This window comes from Bos taurus, chromosome 5 (genome assembly GCF_002263795.3).
Source record: "Bos taurus isolate L1 Dominette 01449 registration number 42190680 breed Hereford chromosome 5, ARS-UCD2.0, whole genome shotgun sequence".
NCBI classification, from domain to species: domain Eukaryota; kingdom Metazoa; phylum Chordata; class Mammalia; order Artiodactyla; family Bovidae; genus Bos; species Bos taurus.
The window spans coordinates 81,570,612-81,592,967 of NC_037332.1; the positions used below are offsets into that span (position 1 = coordinate 81,570,612).

The following is a 22,356-nucleotide window of genomic DNA, read 5'->3' on the forward strand; positions in this document are numbered from 1 at the left end:
AGGATTTCCCTCCACTACTATCCTACAGGGGTGTCCCAGAAATGGGCTGCACTACTGCAGTCAACCACTTTTCTGGGCTGCCTGTGTATTATGCAAAACCATCTATACACCAGGCTTTAGTCTTCTCTTCTGTGGTCTGATCTTAGCAAACTTTTCACAAGGCCACAGGTGTACTCTGGAAAAAGAAGACACTGTAGCAGAGTAGGGACCAGGACATTTGGGCCACTTCTTCCACTTGTCTGTGCCTTGAAGGCCTGCTCAGGCCTGATCAGATATATACCGCTTCCATTTGATAATGAAGTACTGCTGTACATGCCCAATTTTATGGGTTGGCAGGTCAGATAGCACTCATTTTATGATAAGCAGCTAAGGTGACATGGTAACTTGGTGTCCCATGGTTATGCAATCAGTGTCTAAGGCCCAAATGTAGAACAACAGCTATTTCTCAAGAAGCACAGTTACCCAGAGAGGATGGCAAGGCGTTGGTCCAAAATCCGAAGGGCCTGCCCTGTGATTCCCTGGCAGTACCAAACAGTATCACTATCTGCCATTTACACTTGAAGGACCACCAGATCTCCTGGATCCCATGGCCCAGGTGACAGAGCAGCTTGCACAGCATCCTGGACCTTTGGCAAAATCTTGGTCTTGTTCTGGGTCCCACTCAAAATTAGCAGCATTTTGAGTCAGGAAACAGGCCAGAGCAAAATACCCCAAATGAGGACTATGTTGTCTTTAACGTCCAGAGAGCCACTGAATGTTGTGCCTCTTTCTTGATTGTAGGAGGGCCCAGATGCAAAAACTTATCCTTGTCTTAACCTTAGATGTGATATCTCAAGATACGTCACACCACTGGACCCCTAGAAATTTCTCTGAGGTAGGAGGTCCCCGAACTTTTATCAGATTTGTTTCTTACACTCTGACACTAAAATGTTTTACTAACAAGTCTAATGTAGTTGGTGCTTCTTATTCACGAGGTCCAGTCAACATAATGTCCTCAATTTAATGGACTAGTGTGAACCAGGTGATTCAGAGCCACACAAACTAAATTATGATGTAGGGCAGGAGAGCCGATATACCCCTGAGGTAGGACAGTGAAGGTGTATTGCTGGCCTTGCCAGCTGGCAGCAAACTTTTTCAGTTAGACCTTATTGACAGAGATGGAGAAAAGATATTTACCAGATCAAGAGCTGTACACAGTCACCTGGGGATGTAGTAAACTGCTCCAGCAATAAAACCATATCTGGTATAGCAGCTGCAACTGCAATCACCACACAGCTAAGCTTATAATAATTCACTGTCATTCTCCAAGATCCATCTGTTTATGCACAGGCCAAACAGATCAGATGAATGGGGAAGTGGTGGGAATCACCATCCCTGCATGTTTCATGTCCTTGATGATGGCACTAATATCTGCAATTCCTCCAGAAATGAGAAACTGCTTTCGGTTTACTATGTTGTTAGATGAGGCAATTATACTGTCTTCCATTTAGCCTTTCTCACCATAATCACCTTCATTCCACTGGTCAGGGAACCAATGTGGAGACTGCAACAGCTGCTGAATATATCTATTCCAATTATGCATTCTGGAACTGGACAAAACACCACAGGATGGACTTGGGGACCCACTGAGCCCACTGTGAGACAGACTTGAACTAAAACTTCAGTGATTACTTGATCTCCATAGGCCACTATGCTGACTGATAGACCAAAGGGACAATTTGGGTCTCTTGGAATTAGCATCAGTCCAAAGCCAATATCCAGTAGTCTTTGGAAGGTCTGATTATTTCCTTTTCCCCAATGCACAATTACCCTAGTAAAAGGCTGTAGATCCCTTTGGGGAGGGCTGGGAGAAAGATTACCGGTATACCCTTTGGCAGTGTACCAGAGTCCTTCTGCAAGGGGACCTTGCCTCGTCTTCACTCAAAGGATTCTAAGTCAGCAAAAATTCAAGTCTTAGAATTGACTGATGGGTCATGACTCTGTTTTTATGATTCAGGCTAGACTTCTGTTCACCTGACCTAGAACTTTTCTTCTTATACAGATCAAGTAAGAATTTAGTAGGCTTCCTGTCTTTTCACTTCTAGAACCACCATAATCAACTAGCCAACACCACTGTTCTGCATGAGTCAGACTATTATAACTGACACTTTGATTCTGCTGTCCAAACCTGGTTCACCTTGCCTTTGACATTCAGATGTCACGACTGGGTCCTGTCACCCTGGAATTCATTTCCTCTCATTTACATTTAGTTTTCCCGATTCAGTGACTGCATTCCCACTGAATCAATCACAGAACTCTTCAAGGATGCCAGGACTCACCTCACAATTTATCTCTCATAATATTAGTAAAAGGTATGTCCTCTGGACCCTCCCAGTTGGGGTGAGCACTTCTTAAATGACAAATCCACTCTAATATGCCTATCTCCCTAAGCCTCTGAATCCCTTCAAAGCCTTTAAATCCCTGAACCAAAATAGGTAGGTCCTGTGTTTGGAAGGAATGATGCTAAAGCTGAAACTCCAGTACTCTGGCCACCTCATGTGAAGAGTTGACTCATTGGAAAAAGACTCTGATGCTGGGGCGAATTGGGGGCAGGAGGAGAAGGGGACGACAGAGGATGAGATGGCTGGATGGCATCACTGACTCAATGGACGTGAGTCTGGGTGAACTCCGGGAGTTGGTGATGGACAGGGAGGCCTGGCGAGCTGCAATTCATGGGGTCGCAAAGAGTCGGACACGACTGAACGACTGAACTGAACTGAACTGAACTGCATTTCCAACTCACTCACTGTGTGCCACCTTTTGGTGCATATTTCAGTCAAACAGCCACACTAAATGCAGAAGCTCTGCTTAGTGAGCCCATATACATAAATTCTGTCTGGTTCGGTTTTATGTTCTTTTCATGATTATGCCGTACCTCTAGTATCATTCTCACACATGTTCCCTGGATTTCTGTCTGTATAAATTAGAAAGCTCAAGTAGTTCTTTTGGAGTGTAGAACATTTCCCCATAAGTCACACTTTGTACCTCATCTTTAGAAACCTGCTGGGATTTGAGTCTAGTCATAGATCTAGAAGAGTGTAGGGGCAGGTCTTAAGGAGATCAGCACTGCCTTTTTTGGCAACTGCCTCTGGAGTAGCCATTAATGCAAAATTAATCCCCTCAGATCTCAGACAGTTGTGGAGAGCTACTACCACAGGAGTGAGGCAGAGCCCCCAGTGAGGATGAGAAAGCCACCATCACTGAGCATGGGAAGGATGCTTCCACTGGCAAAAATACTCATCAGCATTGAGGGGCTCAATGTGTCCAGCTTCATCAGGGTCTTCCCTTGCATTCCTAGTCTAACTTTCAGGACCCCATTACTTTTCAATCAATGCTCTCCCTATAATGTATCATTTACATTACTCTCATCTACTTGACTGGGAGGTCCTTGAAAATCAAGTGACATTTATTTCTGTATCTTCCACTGCCTAGTACAGAACCCTGAAATTATAGTCAGGGCTCAATAAAGACTTCTGTTGAGTTGAATTTTGCTTCTCACCATAGCTCAGTAGTCCATTATTTCACTTTCATAAACTCAGTTTGACAGTCATTAAATCCTTGTTCATGAACCTATCAAAGGTCTCATCTGCTAGTAGTGTCCTTTAACAGAAAACAGAGCTGTTTACCAAAAAAAAACACATAAAGGACTTGCTTGCTCACATTTTTCTAAGATAATATAAAACTGTCCTAATCACGGATTTTCATTTCTTCCTGAATCAAGGTACCAGTATCTTTGGCAGGATCATTTTTTTCATCTGATTTCAACTTGTAATTTATGTTTTTCACTTTCATATATAATAAGTAATTGAGTACCAAATGTATCTTAAAGACTTCTAAAATATATATACTCTAGCTCATCAAAAACAGAATTAAATATGCATGTGGGAACAAAAATGTCTGAAACACACAAAGCCTCTATAATTGGGTATATTCCTGACAAATCTGACATCTTCTGAGCAATGTTTGAACAACTTTTCCTCTGTACCATTATGAAGATTAACTGAGCCATTAGCTAAAAATCCAAAGTTTTCTCACAAGGCAATCTAGGCAATCCCAATGGTTCTTTTTTTATATGCAATAGTGTCAAGATCCAACAGAAATGTCAACTGACACTCTCTCTCTACTGAGTAAATATATAACCAAATCCAAAAAATGCTAGCTATTGGGTGATGGCACTGACAACAGTAAGTTTTATTCACTTAAGTTCCATTCATTGTGTATAAGTATTTCTACACTTTAACCCCATGTTCTTATCAACTGTTTGAAAGCAACAATCATCCAAATCTCTTCTGAAGTAGTGAAAATAACATTCTCAATTATGACTCTCGGGTAATACAAGATGACAAGATGCTAAGTCAGTGAGTTAAATGCTAGGGAAAAAATAATAAGTTCAGTTACCTTTAATTACTAAGGCATTAAAACTCCACAAGTACAAGTCTAGAGATTTTTCACCAAATTGAAAAAAACAAAAAACAAAAAAAAAACTGAGCTTCTACTTACCTTTCTTTACTAGAAAATCCCATTAACCAAGTACTATGTTCAGGCATAGCATACTATAAGCATTCAATAATGTTTTCTTTTTATAATCATTTTAATATTTCTATTAATGTTTAAGCATAATTCACAAGCCCTAACTAAATATTTCCCCTATTTAAATTGACTCAAAAATATAAGACAGAATGGCATAATTCCAAGTGGCCACACAAGACAAAGAACACAGAGTTTACATAAAGAGTTCACCAAGACAGAAAAATAGCAAGAAAAATAGTAACAATAAAAATATTAAAAACCTGGAGAGGAGAGAAAAAAATTTGATATCCCAAGTTGCCACATTACATATATATATATAATGTATTTTAAAGTATATATACACAACAAACATATATTTATAAATATCTAGTTTCAACAAAAATTGATACATGCCAAGAAACAAAAACATAGAGCCCCTACACAAAGGAAAAAAATACAGTCAACAGAAATTTACTTGTGAGGAAACTCAGACATTAGACTTATTAGACAAAGATATTAAAATTCACAACTCTAACATGTTCAAATATCATGTCTCAAATTACTAAAGGAAACTGTGCCTAAATAAAGGAAAAATAATAACAAAGTCTCACAAAATAAAGAATATTAATGAAAAGACAGGAGTTATAAAAATAAAACATAAAATATGGAGTTTATTTACAGGTCAGCAATGGAGAAACAGACATAGAGAACAGACTTATGGACATGGGAGAGGGGAGTATGGGAAGAGTAACATGGAAACTTACAATACCATATGTAAAATAGACTGCAAAGGGGAATTTGCTGGATGGCTCAGGAAACTCAAACAGGGGCTCTGTATCAATCTAGAGGGGTGAGATGGGGCAGGAGATGGGAGGGAGGTTCAAAAGGGAGGGGATATATGTATATCTATGACTGATTCATAATGAGGTTTGACAGAAAACAACAAAATTCTGTAAAGCAATTATCCTCCAAAAAAAAAAAATTAATTAAAAAAAAAATCTAGAGTTGAAAGTACATTGACTGAAATTTTAAAACATCCACTAGAAGACCTCAACACCAAATTTATGAAATGATAGAAGGAAGAATCAGTGAATGTGAAGATAGGTCAATTGAGATTAACCAGTCTGAGCAAAAGGAAAAAGGATTAAAAAAAAAAAAATAACAAAGTATCAAAGACCTGTGGATAACCACCAAGAATACTAACATATGCATAAGCATAATCAGAGTTCCAGAAAACAAGGAGACAAAGAAAGGGGCAGAAAAACTACTTAAGGAAATAATGCCAGAAAATTTCACAAATTTGATGAAAAACATTAACCTACACATCCAAGAAGTTCAACAAATTCCAAGTAGGATAAAATTAAGAGACCCCACTTTAAGGTGTCATAATCAAACTTTCAAATGCCAAGGACAAAGAGAGAATCTTGTAATCAGCAAAACAGAAGCAACTCATCAGGTACAAGCAATCAGTGATAAGATTTTTAATCTGACTTTTCATAAACAACCATGGAGGCAGAAGGCAATGGAATGGCCCAAAGTACTGAAAGAGAGACTTTCAACCAAGAATTCTATACCCAACAAAACTAATACTAAAAAAAAAAAAAAAATGAAGGTGAAATTAAGACTTACTCGAAGCAAAAACAAAGAGAATTTATCACCAGGAAGTCTTATCTATGAGGAATTCTAAAAGGAGCAATCAGGCTGAAATGAAAGAACCACACAAAGCAACTGAATTCTCACAAAGAAATAAAGAGCACCAGTAAAGATAACTACACAGGCAAATATAAAAGACACAGGTAAATATAAAAATTGTCTTTTATAATCATGAGTGTGATCACTGACCTAGAGCCAGACATCCTGGAATGTGAAGTCAAGGGGGCCTTAGAAAGCATCACTATGAACAAGGCTAGTGGAGGTGGTGAAATTCCAGTTGTGCTATTTCAAATTCTGAAAGATGATGCTGTGAAAGTGCTGCACTCAATATGCCAGCAAATTTGGAAAACTCAGCAGTGGCCACAGGACTGGAAAAGGTCCGTTTTCATTCCAATCCCAAAGAAAGGCAATGCTAAAGAATGCTCAAACTACAGCACAATTGCACTCATCTCACATGCTAGTGTAAAGTAATGCTCAAAATTCTCCAAGCCAGGCTTCAGCAATATGTGAACCGTGAACTTCCTGATGTTCGAGCTGGTTTTAGAAAAGGCAGAGGAACCAGAGATCAAATTGCCAACATCCACTGGATCATCGAAAAAGCAAGAGAGTTCCAAAAAAACATCTATTTCTGCTTTACTGACTATGCCAAAGCCTTGGACTGTGTGGATCACAATAAACTGTGGAAAATTCTGAAAGAGATGGGAATACCAGACCACCTGATCTGCCTCTTGAGAAATTTGTATGCAGGTCAGGAAGCAACAGTTAGAACTGGACATGGAACAACAGACTGGTTCCAAATAGGAAAAGGAGTTCGTCAAGGCTGTATATTGTCACCCTGCTTATTTAACTTAGATGCAGAGTACATCATGAGAAACGCTGGACTGGAAGAAGCACAAGCTGGAATCAAGATTGCCAGGAGAAATATCAATCACCTCAGATATGCAGATGACACCACCCTTATGGCAGAAAGTGAAGAGGAACTCAAAAGCCTCTTGATGAAAGTGAAAGTGGAGAGTGAAAAAGTTGGCTTAAAGCTCAACATTCAGAAAACGAAGATCATGGCATCTGGTCCTACCACTTCATGGGAAACAGATGGGCAAACAGTAGAAACAGTGTCAGACTATTTTTCTGGGCTCCAAAATCACTACAGATGGTGACTGCAGCCATGAAATTAAAAGACGCTTACTCCTTGGAAGGAAAGTTATGACCAACCTAGATAGCATATTCAAAAGCAGAGACATTACTTTGCCAACAAAGGTTCGTCTAGTCAAGGCTATGGTTTTTCCTCTGGTCATGTACAACTGTGAGAGTTGGACTGTGAAGAAGGCTGAGCGCCAGAGAATTGATGCTTTTGAACTGTGGTGTTGGAGAAGACTCTTGAGAGTCCCTTGGACTGCAAGGAGATCCAACCAGTCCGTTCTGAAGGAGATCAGCCCTGGGATTTCTTTGGAAGGAATGATGCTAAAGCTGAAGCTCCTGTACTTTGGCCACCTCATGCAAAGAGTTGACTCACTGGAAAAGACTCTGATGCTGGGAGGGATTGGGGGCAAGAGGAGAAGGGGACGACAGAGGATGAGATGGCTGGATGGCATCACTGACTCGATGGACGTGAGTCTCAGTGAACTCCGGGAGTTGGTGATGGACAGGGAGGCCTGGCGTGCTGCGATTCATGGGGTCGCAAAGAGTCGGACACGACTGAGCGACTGATCTGATCTGATATAAATATAGATATATTTTGGGCTTTCCTGGTGGCTCAGACAGTAAAGAATCCGCCTGCAATGTGGAAGACCTGGGTTCGATCCCTGGGTTGGGAAGATTCCCTGGAGAAGAGAATGGCTACTCACTCCAGTATTCTGACCTAGAGAATTCCAAGGGCAGAGGAGCCTGGCAGGCTACAGTCCATGGGGTCACAAAGAGTCAGAGACACCTGACTTTCACAAAAGGTATATTCGTAATTCTTTTTTCACCTATACAATTTACAACACAACTGCACAAAGAAAGACTGCAAATCTGTGTTGATGGGCATCAACATAGAAAGATGTAATTTATGCGATAGCTGCACAACAAAGGAGAAGAAATGGAACTACATAGGGGCAAACTTTTTATAAATGTGAGATTGTTGGTGCTAATTCACAATAGACACCAAACAGACTGTTATAAAGTCAGTAGTTGTAATCCCCAGGGCAATCACTAAAAAAGTAACTTAAACATAGTGAAAGAAACAATAAAAGAATTAAAATGGAACACTAGAAAATATCTACTTAATACAACACAAAGCAGTAATGGGATTAAGGAACAGCAACAACAAAAACACTTAAAAAGATACAGAAAACAAATAGTAGGTTGATGCAAATGTAACTGCAGTTTTTGCTTGTAGAAATTTGCCATTTGATATTGGAATACATTCTTAAATAAATGTGGTTATGTTAAACATCATTTTAATGTGCATTTATTTTTTTTCTACTGACTTATTACTTGCAGTTTATTTTATATTTACTTTAGACTAGGGAACTGATGTTAGACAAAAAGTAAATTCAAGCAATTTTCTTATCTGAGTTCAAAATGGGAGGTAAAACAGCAGAGACAACTCACAACATCAACAACACATTTGGCCCAGGAACTTCTAACAAACATACGGTGCAGTGTTGGTTCAAGGAGTTTTGCAGAGGAGATGACAGCCTTGAAGATGAAGAGTATAGTGGCCAGCCACTAGAAGTTGACAACGACCAATTTAGAGACATCATTGAAGCTAATTCTCTTACAACTACAGGAGAAGTTGCCCAAGAACACAATGTCAGCCACGGAGTTGAGTTCTTTGGAATTTGAAGCAAATTTGAAAGGTGAAAAGGCTCGGTAAATGGGTGCCTTGTGAACTGACTGCAAATCAAAAAAATCATTGTTCTGAAGAGTCTTCTTCTCTTATTCCATGCAACACCAATTAACCATTCCTCGACTGGACTGTGGCATGCAAAGAAAAGTGGATTTTATATGACAACCAGCAACAATTAGCTCAGTGGCTGGACTGAGAAGAAGCTCCAAAGCACTTCCCAAAGCCAAACTTGCACCAAAAAAAAAAGGTCATGGTCACTCTTCGGTGATCTGAACAACTATAGCTTTTTGAATCCCAGAGAAACCATTACATTTGAAAAGTATGCTCAGCAAATCGATGAGATGCACCAAAAACTGCAATGTCTGCAGCACACAATGGTCAACAAAAAGGGCCCAATTCTTATCCATGACAACACCTGACCACACATCACACAACCAACGATTCACAAGTTGAATGAACTGGGCTACAAAATTTTGCCTCATCCACCATATTCACCTGACCTGTCATTAACCAACTACCACTTCTTCAAGCATCTGAACAACTTTTTGCAGGGAAAATGCTTCCACGACCAGCAGGAGGCAGAAAATTCTTTCCAAGAGTTCATCAAATCCCAAAGTACAGATTTTTATGCTACAGGAATAAACAAACCTATTTCTCACTGGCAAAAATGTGTTTGTTGTAATGGTTCCTATTTTGATTAATACAGATGTAACTAAGCCTAGTTATAATGATTTAAAAATCATGATTCGAAACTGCAATTACGTATGCACCAACTTAACAGTAAAATGGCAAGTATAATCCCTATCTTATCAGTAATTATCTTAAATACACGTGTGTTAAACAACCTGATCAAAAGGCAGAAATTTACAGAATGAAGAAAAAGCATGATCCAACTACATACTGACTACAACACCTTAGATTCAAAGACACAAGTACAATATTATACACCAGTAACACATGAAGTATAACTGAATACTTCATAATCAATATGCAGATGGTATACTATAAACAACCCAAGGTTTGGAGCATCCATTTCTTAAAAGTCTGTAAGTCAACCAAAAATCTGATTTTCATTCATCCAACATGTAGTTTTTTAGTAATATTCATGTAAACTCCTAAGTCTATCAGAGAAGCACACACATATTAATGGATCTTGCATAATATAGCATTATCTTTACTACAATTGCAGAAGTTTTGAATTATTATAATACAAAAGTAAAACATCTTGAAATGTTCATGTAGACCCTCTTTTACCACAAAATTGGACACAACATAAAAGGCAATTTGGCTGGCTTCTTCACTATCTATGCCTGCTTTTGGTAGGAGATGCACATGGTCTATGTTAGCAAGGCTGGCAAAAGGAGATAAAGACAATCTTTCCTGAATACCACTTAATGGAAAAAGTGATTTCACACTTTACAAAACAGTGTTTTTTTCATTGATATAATTAGTCTATATGAATATATGTGTTCAATAGCATTATGTAAATGCCAAAATGTTCATACTCTTCTAAAGATAAAAGGTTTACTAGAATTATAACATGCTGCATTTTAAAGCACCTAACATTACTTCTAATCTTCATCTAATAAACCTGTAACTTAAAAATAATCTTCTCATTTCAAAATTTTAAAATTATTGTCTTCTCTACTAGTGACAATAAATATATCCCTAATTCTTTAAGTAAAACTACAGCAATAGCTAATAACAGTCTTTCTACTCCTTATTTGAGACTTGACAGGGAAGGGAAGAGGATACAGGGCAAGAAATATCTAAAATAATTTAAAATTAGACAATATAAAAGAATATAAATAAAATATAAATTTCTATTTGGGCATTTTATATTTAACTGAAACTGACTCGTTTTGATTTATTAAATAGCTTAATGAGCTTATTTTAAAAATTAAAATAAGAAGACCAATCCAGAACAAGCAGAATATATACAAAATGCTTACATGAACTCCATATTGGTATTGTCAGTTCAGTTCAGTCGCTCAGTCATGTCCAATTATTTGCAACCCCATTAACCACAGGACACCAGGCCTCTCTGTCCATCACCAACTCCTGGAGTCCACCCAAACCCATGTCCATTGAGTCGGTGATGCCACCCAACCATCTAATCCACTGTTGTCCCCTTCTCCTCCTGCCCCCAATCCTTCCCAGCATCAGAGTCTTTTCCAATGAGTCAACTCTTTGCATGAGGTGGCCAAAGTATTGGAGTTTCAGCTTCAACATCAGTCCTTCCAATGAACACCCAGGACTGATCTCCTTTAGAATGGACTGGCTGCATCTCCTTGCAGTCCAAGGGACTCTCAAGAGTCTTCTCCAACACCACAGTTCAAAAGCATCAATTCTTCACTGCTCAGCTTTCTTTATACTCCAACTCTCACATCCATACATGACCACTGGAAAAACCATAGCCTTGACTAGACGGACCTTTGTTGGCAAAGTATCATCTCTGCTTTTTAATATGCTGTCTAGGTTGGTCATAACTTTCCTTCAAAAGAGTAAGCGTCTTTTAATTGCATGGCTACAATCACCATCTGCAGTGATTTTGGAGCTCAAAAAAATAAAGTCAGCCACTGTTTCCCCATCTACTTGCCATGATGTGATGGGACCAGATGCCACCATCGTTTTCTGAATGTTGAGCTTTAAGCCAGCTTCTTCACTCTCCTCTTTCACTTTCATCAAGACGCTCTTTAGTTCTTCGTTACTTTCTGCCATAAGGGTGGTATCATCTGCATATCTGAGGTTACTGATATTTCTCCCGGCATTATTGACTCCAGCTTGTGCTTCTTCCAGCCCAGCATTTCTCATGATGTACTTGGCATAGATGTTACATAAGCAGGGTGACAGTATAGAGCCTTGACGTACTCGTTTTCCTATTTGGAACCAGTCTGTTGTTCCATATCCAGTTCTAACTGTTGCTTCCTGACCTGCATACAGGTGTCTCAAGAGGCAGGTCAGGTGGTCTGGTATTCCCATCTCTTTCAGAATTTTTCACAGTTTATTGTGATCTACACAGTCAAAGGCTTTGGCATAATCAATAAAGCAGAAATAGATGTTTTTCTGGAACTCTCTTGCTTTTTCGATGATCCAGCGGATGTTGGCAATTTGATCTCTGTTCCTCTACCTTTTCTAAAACCAGCTTGAACATCTGGAAGTTCACAGTTCACGTACTGTTGAAGCCTGGCTTGGAGAATTTTGAGCATTCCTTTGCTAGCATGTGAGATGAGTGCAATTGTATGGTATTTAGAGTATTCTTTGGCATTGCCTTTCTTTGGGATTGGAATGAAAATGGGCCTTTTCCAGTCCTGTGGCCACTTCTGAGTTTTCCAAATTTGCTGACATGTTGAGTGCAGCACTTGCACAGCATCATCTTTCAGGATTTGGAATAGCTCAACTGGGATTCCATCACCTCCACTACCTTTGTTTGTAGGGATGCTTCCTAAGGCCCACTTGACTTCACATTCCAGGATGTTCGGCTCTAGGTGAGTGATCACACCATCGTGATTATCTGGGTGGTGAAGATCTTTTTTGTCCAGTTCTTCTGTGTATTCTTGCCACCTCTTCTTAATATCTTCTGCTTCTGTTAGGTCCATACCATTTCTGTCTTTTATTGTGCCCATCTTTGCATGAAATGTTCCCTTTGTATCTCTAATTTTCTTGAAGAGATCTCTAGTCTTTCCCATTCTATTGCTTTCCTCTATTTCTTTGCACTGATCACTGAGGAAGGCTTTCTTATCTCTCCTTGCTATTCTTTGGACCTCTGCATTCAAATGATATATCTTTCCTTTTCTCCTTTGCTTTTCACTTCCCTTCTTTTCACAGCTATTTGTAAGGCTTCCTCAGACGGCCTGAGTAGGAAGTCAAAAAACACCTGGAATAACAGGCAAATTTGAATGAAAAAAAAAAAAAACAGGCAAATTTGGCCTTGGAGTACAGAATGAAGTAGGGCAAAGACTAATAGAGTTCTGCCAAGGGAACGCACTGGGCATAGCAAACACCCTCTTCCAACAACACAAGAGAAGACTCTACACATGGACATCACCGGATGGTCAACACTGAAATCAGATTGCTTATATTCTTTGCAGCCAAAGATGGAGACACTCTATACAGTCAGCAAAAACAAGACCGGGAGCTGACTGTGGCTCAGATCATGAACTCCTTATTGCCAAATTCAGACTGAAATTGAAGAAAGTGGAGAAACCCACTAGACCATTCAGGTACGACCTAAGTCAAATCCCTTATGACTATACACTGGAAGTGAGAAATAGATTTAAGGAACTAGATCTGATAGAGTGCCTGATGAACTATGGACGGAGGTTTGTGACATTGTACAGGAGACAGGAATCAAGACTATCTCCAAGAAAAAGAAATGCAAAAAAGCAATGGCTGTCTGAGGAGGCCTTACAAATACAAATATTGGTATTGTAGTCTATAAATAAAAGCAGTATAAAAAAAAAACACTTGTGATCAATCCAACTGTACCACTCACTGTTGATACAACCTTGAATAACATTGTTCACTTGTCTGAGACTCAGTTTCCTCACCTATTAAATGGGGAAAATACTACTTGGCTACAACCAAAGAGTCTGGTTGGAATTCAATAAAATAACATGCATAAAGGGTTTCTGCATGATACTGAACACAAAGATTTCTACAATCCTTATAAAAAGAACTTGAGCATTTTACATTACACAAAATGCATCAGGAATTTTATCTAGATCACTGGCAGAAAAATAATAATGTGGAAGGAAAAGTCATTTACTTATTGCACATGCTAAACCTATAAAATAAATGATATAAACTAGATAAATCTAATAAACTGAGTTTCTGAAATCCTAGGAGTCTATCTTGCAACACTGCTCCAAAAAAATCAACGATATTAACTGCCACCTTTTGCTCCAAAATTTGTTGCAAATAAAGGCCCAGGCAGATAAATTCTAGGAATATTAAATTAAACAAGGCAGCAGTGTATATTAAGAATTTGGAAAAAGTTCATGCATTTTGAGTAATAATCACTTTTTAAAAAATCAACTAAAAGAATTTTATCAGAATTATGCACATAGACTTAATATTAATTCTAATGGGGAAAACAACCATCCGAATGACAAATCAAGAACATACAAGTCAAATTTTCAAGAAATTCATGATGCAGTAAGCAATGTGTGTAATGTTTAGTGAAAAGGAAAAAATATGACAATATTTACAACTTTGTTTTTTAAATGTTTTCAAAATAAAAACAAACAAAAAAATGCCGGAATTTTTATGCAGGAATAATAATGCAGGAATTATTTCATACTAATAGAAATGGATTAATTCTTTTCTTTACTGGTTTATTTTTCAACTTTCCATTCTAATCAACTACAATTTCCACAATCAAAAAAATACAAAATTCATTTTGATTTTTAAAAAAATTTCACTAGAAGTTAAAGAAAATTTCCTCAATTTGATGAGAATTGTATTTACAAAAAACCAATAGCTAACTACTTTGTGGTAAAAGATAACATACTCTCCCCACTAAGATGAGAATTAAGACAAGGATGTCAGCTCTTACTTGTTCTGTTTAACCTCATCATGAAGGTCCTAGCCAGTATAATGAGAAAATAAAATAAAATAAATAAAAGGCAAATAGGAAAATATGAACTAACTAAAACTGTCTCTACTGGCAGACAAGATTGTTTACATAGAAAATTCCAAACAGTCTAGAAAACCTATTAGTGTAAGTGAATTTATTAACAAGACTGAGAATTCAGGGTCAAAATAAAGTATCAATTTATTTATATAAATAATTGTAAATTGAAATTTTTAAAAAGAATACCATTTACAATAGCACCAAATAACATAAAACAGACACTTTTTAAATGTGTGTTAAAGTTCTTTGCTAAAAGCTTAAAATGCTAATGAGGAAAATCAAGGCTTTATTAAAATGGATTAGAAACCATTCAGATGTTAATTCTCTTCAAGCAAAATTATAACTTCAATGCATCCAGAATCAAAATTCCAGGATGCTTTTCTATAGAAATAGGCTGATTCTACAAACATATATGGAAAGAAAGAGCTAGGATAACTAAAACAATTAAAAAGAAAAAAAAAAAATTGGAAGACTCAGACTTCCTAATTTCAAAACAAAACTACGAAGTTACATTAACGAAGACAGTGTAGTTTTGGCCAAAAGAAAGACACATGGAATGACAGAACCGAACTGAGAGTCCAGGAACGTATCTACACATAGAGTCAATTGATTTCTGACAAAAATGCTAAGAAATTTTACTGAAGAAAGGATAGTAAGGATAGTCTCTTCAACAAGTGTTACTGGACAAATTAGGTGTCCATATACCAAAAAAAAGAAAGAAAGAGAGAAAAAGAACTTTGACACATATCTTGTACTACAAACAGAAATGAATAAAAGGCTGATCAAAACAGATCACAGAACTAAAGGTAAAATCTAAAACTATAAAAGTTCTAACAGAAAACACAGAAAAAAAAAATCATTGTATCTCTGGGTTAGTCAAAATTTTCTAGATAGGTCACAAAAGCACAAATTACAAAAGAAAAAAAAATGATAATGTGGACTTCTTCAAAATGTACAACTTCAACTCTTTGAAAGATACAATTAAGAAAATAAAAAGACAAACCACAGACTGAAAGAAAATATCTGTCAACCTATATATGATAAAGTAATTGTATCCAGACTTCTTACAACTCAGTAATAAAACAGACCAAAGGTTTTAACAGATACTTCACAAAAGAAAACACACAAGATAGCAAATGACAGCAAATGAGCACATGAAAAGATGCTCAAAGTATTGCTGTGCTTAGTCACTCAGTCGTTTCCAACTGTTTGTGACCCCATGGACTGTAGCCCACCAGGCTCCTCTGTCCATGGGGATTCTCCAGGTAAGCATATTGGAGTGGGTTATCATGCCCTCCTCCAGGGGATCTTCCCAACTCAGAGATCAAACCCAGGTCTCCCACGTTGTAGGCAGATTCTTTACCATCTGAGCCACCAGGGAAGCTCAACATATTAGCTGATAGGAAAATTCAAACTAAAACATCGTTGAGATAGCCCTAAATATCTATTAGAATAGCTGAAATTAAAAGCAAAATGACAAATGCTGACCAGCATGTGGAGAAAATGGAACCATCAAACAATGCTGGTAATTTCTTATCTTCGGTAATGTTATAAAGTTAAGTGAACATTTGCCACATGATCAGAGATTCATACTCCTAGAAATTTAACCAAAAGATATGAAAGCATTTATCTACACAAAGACCCACAGAAGAATGTACAAAGAAATGTATGTGAATGTTTACAGCACCTTCATTCCTAAATGAGAAACACTGGAAACAACCTAAATGTCCATCAACTGGTGAATAAATAAGACTGTGATATAGCCATAAAATGAAATAGGCAGTCAGATCTGTCAGTCATGTCTAACACTTTGCGATCCTAAGGACTACAACATGCCAGGCTTCCCTGTCCATCACCAACTCCCAGAGCTTGCTCAAGCTTATGTCCATAAAGTAGGTGATGCCACCCAACCATCTCATCCTCTGTCATCTCCTTCTCCTCCTGCCTTCAATCTTTCCCAGCATCAGGGTTTTTTTAAATGAGTCAGTTCTTTCACTTCAGTGGCCAAAGTACTGGAGTTTCAAGTTCAGCATCAGTCCTTCCAATGAATATTCAGGCCAGATTTCCTTTAGGATTGACTGGATCTCCTTGCAGTCCAAGGGATTCTCAAGAGTCTTCTCCAACACCACAGTTCAAAAGCATCAATTCTTCTGTGCTCAGCTTTCTTTACAGTCCAACTCTCACATCCACACATGACTATTGGAAAGACCACAGCTTTGACTAGACAGACCTTTGTCAGCAAAGTAATGTCTCTGTTTTTTAATATGCTAAGTCATAGCTTTTCTTCCAAGGAGTATCTTTTAAATACATGGCTGCAGTCACCATCTGCAGTGATTTTGGAGCTCAGGAAAATAAAGTCTGTCACTGTTTCCATTGTTTCCCCATCTATGTGCCATGAAGTGATGGGACGAGATGCCACAAACTTCGTTTTCTGAATGTTGAGTTTTAAACCAGCTTTTTCATTCTCCTCTTTCACTTTCTTCAAGAGGCTCTTCAGTTCTCCTTCACTTTCTGCCAAAATAGGAGTATCATCTGCATATCTGAGGTTATTGATATTTCTCCCTGCGATCTTGATTCCAGCTTGTGCTTCATCCAGCCCAGCGTTTCTCATGATATACTCTGCATATAAGTTAAATAATCAGGGTGACAATATACAGCCTTGAAGTACTCCTTTCCTGATTTGGAACCAGTCCATTGTTCCATGTCTGGTTCTAACTGTTGCTTCTTGACCTGCATACAGATTTCTCGGGAGGTAGGTCAGGTGGTCTGATACTCCCATCTCCTGAAAATTTTTCCAGTTTGTTGTGATCCACACAGTCAAAGGCTTTGGCATAATCAATAAAGCACAAGTATATGTTTTTGTGAAACTCTCTTGCTTTTTTGATGATTCAATGGATGTTGGCAGTTAGATCTCTGGTTCCTCTGCCTTTTCTAAAACCAGCTTGAACATCTGGAAGTTCACGGTTCACGTACTGTTGAAGCCTGGCTTGGAGAATTTTGAGCATTACTTTACTAGCATGTGAGATGAGTGCAATTGTGCAGTAGTTTTGAGTATTCTTTGGCATTGCCTTTCTTTGGGATTGGAATGAAAACTGACCTTTTCCAGTCCTGTGGCCACTGCTGACCAAACTTGCTGGCATATTGAGTGCAGCACTTTCACAGCTTCTAGGATTTCACACTTTCAAATCTTTTAGGATTTGAAATAGTTCAACTGGAACTCCATCACCTCCACTAGCTTTGTTTGTAGGGATGTTTCCTAAGGCCCACTTGACTTCGCATCCCAGGATGTCTGGCTCTAAATGAGTGATCACACATCATGGTTATCTGGGTCATGAAGATCTTTTTTGTACAGTTCTTCTTTGTATTCTTGCCACCTCTTCTTTGTATCTTCTGCTTCTATTAGTTCCATACCATTTTTGTCCTTTATTGTGCCCATCTTTGCATGAAATGTTCCCTTGGTATCACTAATTTTCTTGAGGAGATCTCTAGTCTTTCCTATTCTACCATTCAATATCACAATAATCCAAGTTTATGCCCCAACTAGTTATGCTGAAGAAGCTGAAGTTAAACAGTTCTATGAAGACCTGTAAGACCTTCTAGCACTAACAGCCAAAACATATATCCCTTTCATCATAGGTGACTGGAAAGCAAAAGTAGGAAGTCAAGAGATACCTGGAATAACAGGCAAATTTGGCCTTGGAGTACAAAATGAAGCAAGCCAAAGGCTAACAGTTTTGCCAAGAGAATGCACTGGTCATAGGAAACACACTCTTCCAACAACACAAGAGAAGACTCTACACTGGATATCACCAGATGGTCAATACCAAAATCACACTGATTATATTCTTTGCAGCCAAAGCTGGAGAAGCTCTATACAGTCAGCAAAAACAAGACCGGGAGCTGACTGTGGCTCAGATCATGAACTTCTTATTGCCAAATTCAGACTTAGATTGAAGAAAGTAGGGAAAGCCACTAGACCATTCAGGTTTGACTTAAATCCCTTATGATCATATAGTGGAAGTGACCAATAGATTCAAGGGATTAGATCTGATAGACACAGTGCCCAAAGAACTATGGACGAAGGTTCGTGACATTGTACAGCAGCAGTGATCAAAACCATCCCCAAGAAAAACAAATGCAAAAAGACAAAATGGTTGTCTGAGGAGGCCTTACAAATAGCTGAGAAAAGAAGAGAAGCTAAAAGCAAAGGAGAAAAGGAAAGATATACCCATTTGAATGCAGAGTTCCAAAGAATAGCAAGGAGAGGTAAGAAAGCCTTCCTCAGTGATTAATGCAAAGAAATGAAATAGTACTTGGCAATAAAGCAAAAAAGGACAAAGCACTGATACATGCACCAAAATGGGTGAATCACAAAAGCATTAAGTGAAAGAAACCAGAAAAAAATTCTATTTGTTGTAGGAGTCTGTTTATATGACATTCCAGAAAAGACAAAGCTATATGGATAGGGAACAGATCAGTGGTTGCCTGATCAACCACTGAGGGGAGGAAACCAACTACAAAGTCGCATGAGGGAACTTTTTGGAATGATTGAAATGTTCTGTGTCTGGATTGTGGTGGTAGTTATACGAATATTGTGCATGTGTCAGTTTAAAGAACAAGATACTAGAGTGTTTTTACTTATAAACTATACCTCAATAAGCCCACATTTTAAAAGACACAAGACATGCTCTTTTGAAAAATATGTTGTTGTTATTTAATTTTTCAGTCATGTCTGACTCTCTGCAACACTGTGGACTGTAGCCAACTGGACTCCTCTGTCCAAGGAATTTTTTAGGCAAGAATACAGGGATGGGATGCCATTTACTTCTCCAGGGAATATTCCCCACCCAGGGATCAAGTCCCAGTCTCCTACATTAGCAGGTGGGTTCTTTACCACTGAGCCACCAGGGAAGCTTTGAAAAATATGTTTCAAATTAAATGACAACCCAATAAATGGGTATTGGGGTGGAAGAGAAACAGTGGGGGAAACAAAAATTTTTTAGAAATATTACAAATCAAAATACTGATTTATCATTAGTAAGAAGAAACACACTGATATAAAAAGTTACTCCAGTGTGTCCTTTTTATTGTTCTCATTGTTTAGACAGAAAATAACAAAATTTGATGAGTTTCAAGAAAGACCAAAAGTCACAAGTAACAGATTGATAAAGGAGGCACAGTGATTACAAGCTAAAATTTGGAAACACTCACCTAAACATGCCCTTTCCAAGTTACTAATAAAAATGACCTCAGCCAACTAAATGCACTTCCACCCCAATTTCTGCTATGAAATACAAGACAATAAACATAGTTTTCTTTATTCATAACAATCCTATATACTTTACAACCATATATATATATAGCTAGGAATATAAGATAAAGTGCCTCTAACTAGGCAAATTCCTATTTGTCCATTTAAGCTTCAGACTAGCTACTTGGTAACCATCTATCTTCTTTTTTTTTCCCCACTGCCACTCCAAAAAAAAAAAAAAATGCTGTCTCTCTATGATGACTTTCTGCAGTTTCTGTTTGATATCAAGATGATTAAAATAAAATAGGAGCTTTGAGCTGATCACTCCAATAAGAAGATACATTTTTCCATTTAATAAAAGTTAGGTAAATTGTAACTTTCACCACTTTGTTTTATGTTTATTCCATTTGGCGTGTACTGTTGCTGGGAAACCAGTTAATAATAAGATTTCCCAACTCACAGAACAACTTCCTAGCCAGCCTACAGTCTACCAAACTTCGTAACCAGGGCAATTCTCTACCACACAATTTACCCAGTAGCCAGCACCACACAGGTGCACTCTCTCTGGCGTCCTCCAGCTCCATCAACCTTACAGGTACAGTAGCGCTAATCCCCTCAATGGAACAGAAACTGCAGCAGAAAGCAAATGAGATAAAGGATACAGGTCTCCGATGGCAGAGAACAACGTGAATTTATTGCCAGTCCCTGTCATCCCATCCAGCTAAATATTCTGGGAACTCGGTCTTAAACTGTAGGGTGAAATGTTAGCCCATCCCCCCGTGACAAGATGAAAAATCAGCCCACCCCCATCACCAGCACTAATGCAACATTCAAAATGCCGTCCAAAAGCCTTCGTCCAACTACCACCCAGATAAATATTTAACGAGTAAGGTGGGCATCAGTTCCTGTACAGTTCAGAAGGGGAGATAGGAGAAAGAGAGTCCTAATTCCTAAGGCGCCTCTAAATCACCTACAGCTGTGGTCAGAACTTGACCCTCCAGGTAATCAGGCTGTGCCCCAACTCTCATCAGGGAAGCAAGTGAGAGTAGCAGCAGCAACATCATCCTACCAAAAAAAAACAAACCCCACTCAGAGCTGCTTTTAATAGGGTTCCCACTCCTTCAAGTGAAGCCAAACATAGGTTTTACGTCCAAAGCTTTGCTCCGCAGTATGCAACAAGGGCAGATGGAAGAATCATCTTTATTGTAGGAGAGGGGGCGCACTTAAGGGGATGAAAGATGCCTCACCACTTGGAAAGTTACCGGCCACTGCCTTCACTCTGAAATGCTACTTTTATTGCAGTCTGTGGCCCAAAGTAAAGACAAGGAAATATGACTGTCTGACGGACCCTGTTGTACTTAAGTCAAAGGGAAAACTTAAACAAGACGCGATCGGTGAAAACTCGGCAAGGATCAAAGTCACCGTTCATGGGAGCTTTGGTGACACAGTAATCACGTGTACTTGTGCGTAGACTTTCGAAAACATTCGGTTCTGGAACATGCAGGGGCAGAAATGTGCCGGCGAGGGAAAGCACGGGTAGACACCGCCCGCTGGGGAGCGAGGCTCAGCTCCCGCCCGCGGCGGGTCACGCCCCGTGACTCCCCGGCCCGAGACCTCCCTGGGCCGGGGTCGTACCTGCCGGTGGCAGAAGCCCGTCCGCGCTCCCAGCCCGTGCCCAGGCCGCCTCACGGCGCGCCGCCGGCCTCGTGCGGCCCGGGCCCCAGACCCAGGCCCAGAAGGCGAGCGTCCGTTTACCTGCGCCCCGGCTCTCGCCGCTGCCGCCTGCCGTCACTGCCACCACAGCTGCGCTGCTCCCCCACAGCGCCAGGTGAGCCACCCCCAGCACACAGGCACGCGCGCACCCCCGGGCGCGACCCAGACCTAGGGGAATGCGGCCCAGGAACAGGCGTTGGGACAGCGCACTCACCACCCGGCTTCCAGAGCCTCTGCCCCCGGAAGTTGATTTCCGCCAAGGCCCGCCCAACACCGCGCCTGTCACTCAACGCCCACAGGCGCGTCACGTATGCCCAGGCCAAGCGCGAGCCCCAGGCCCAATCTTCTGAGACCCGCCAGTTTTGGCTCCTGTGGTCTTCAGAGCGCTTCCCTGTGAAACAGGTTGACTCGGGCGCTACCTCCTGTTGGTTACAGCTTCTTGTTCACTTGAATGACAGACCCTGTTTATGTGACTAACCCATTCAAGTCAAACCATCCCCATAATGGCACTCCTGTCTAGGACTTGGTAGGACTGGTCCTGAGAAGAACGGGCCCTGATTTCTTAACCACTTCCAAACAGACTACCCTAAATACTGTAACTGAGTTAAGTGCTTAAGAAAAGAGTGGACTAGACAACGTCTCCTCTTGACCATCAGAACTCTCACAGCACCGGGTCAAGTTCAGAGCCTCTCCAGACCACTGATGCATGACTCCAGCCAAAGAGCT

At 39.5% G+C, this 22,356-nt stretch overlaps 1 protein-coding gene across 14 annotated transcripts in view; it reads right to left on the reverse strand.

Moving 5' to 3' along the window:
* The window catches only part of CCDC91 (coiled-coil domain containing 91), a 394,283-nt gene extending 372,398 nt beyond the window's left edge, over positions 1 to 21,885 (reverse strand). For 12 of the 14 annotated variants that reach the window (XM_024991854.2, XM_059886503.1, XM_059886499.1 and 9 more), the window contains exon 1: positions 21,673 to 21,863. The gene's annotated coding sequence lies outside the window, so the exon portion shown is untranslated. Of the gene's footprint in view, positions 1 to 21,672 lie in introns of all 14 variants that reach the window. The other 2 variants (NM_001193032.1, XM_059886497.1) reach the window with 2 other exon arrangements.
* Between the last annotated feature and the right edge of the window lie 471 nt (positions 21,886 to 22,356).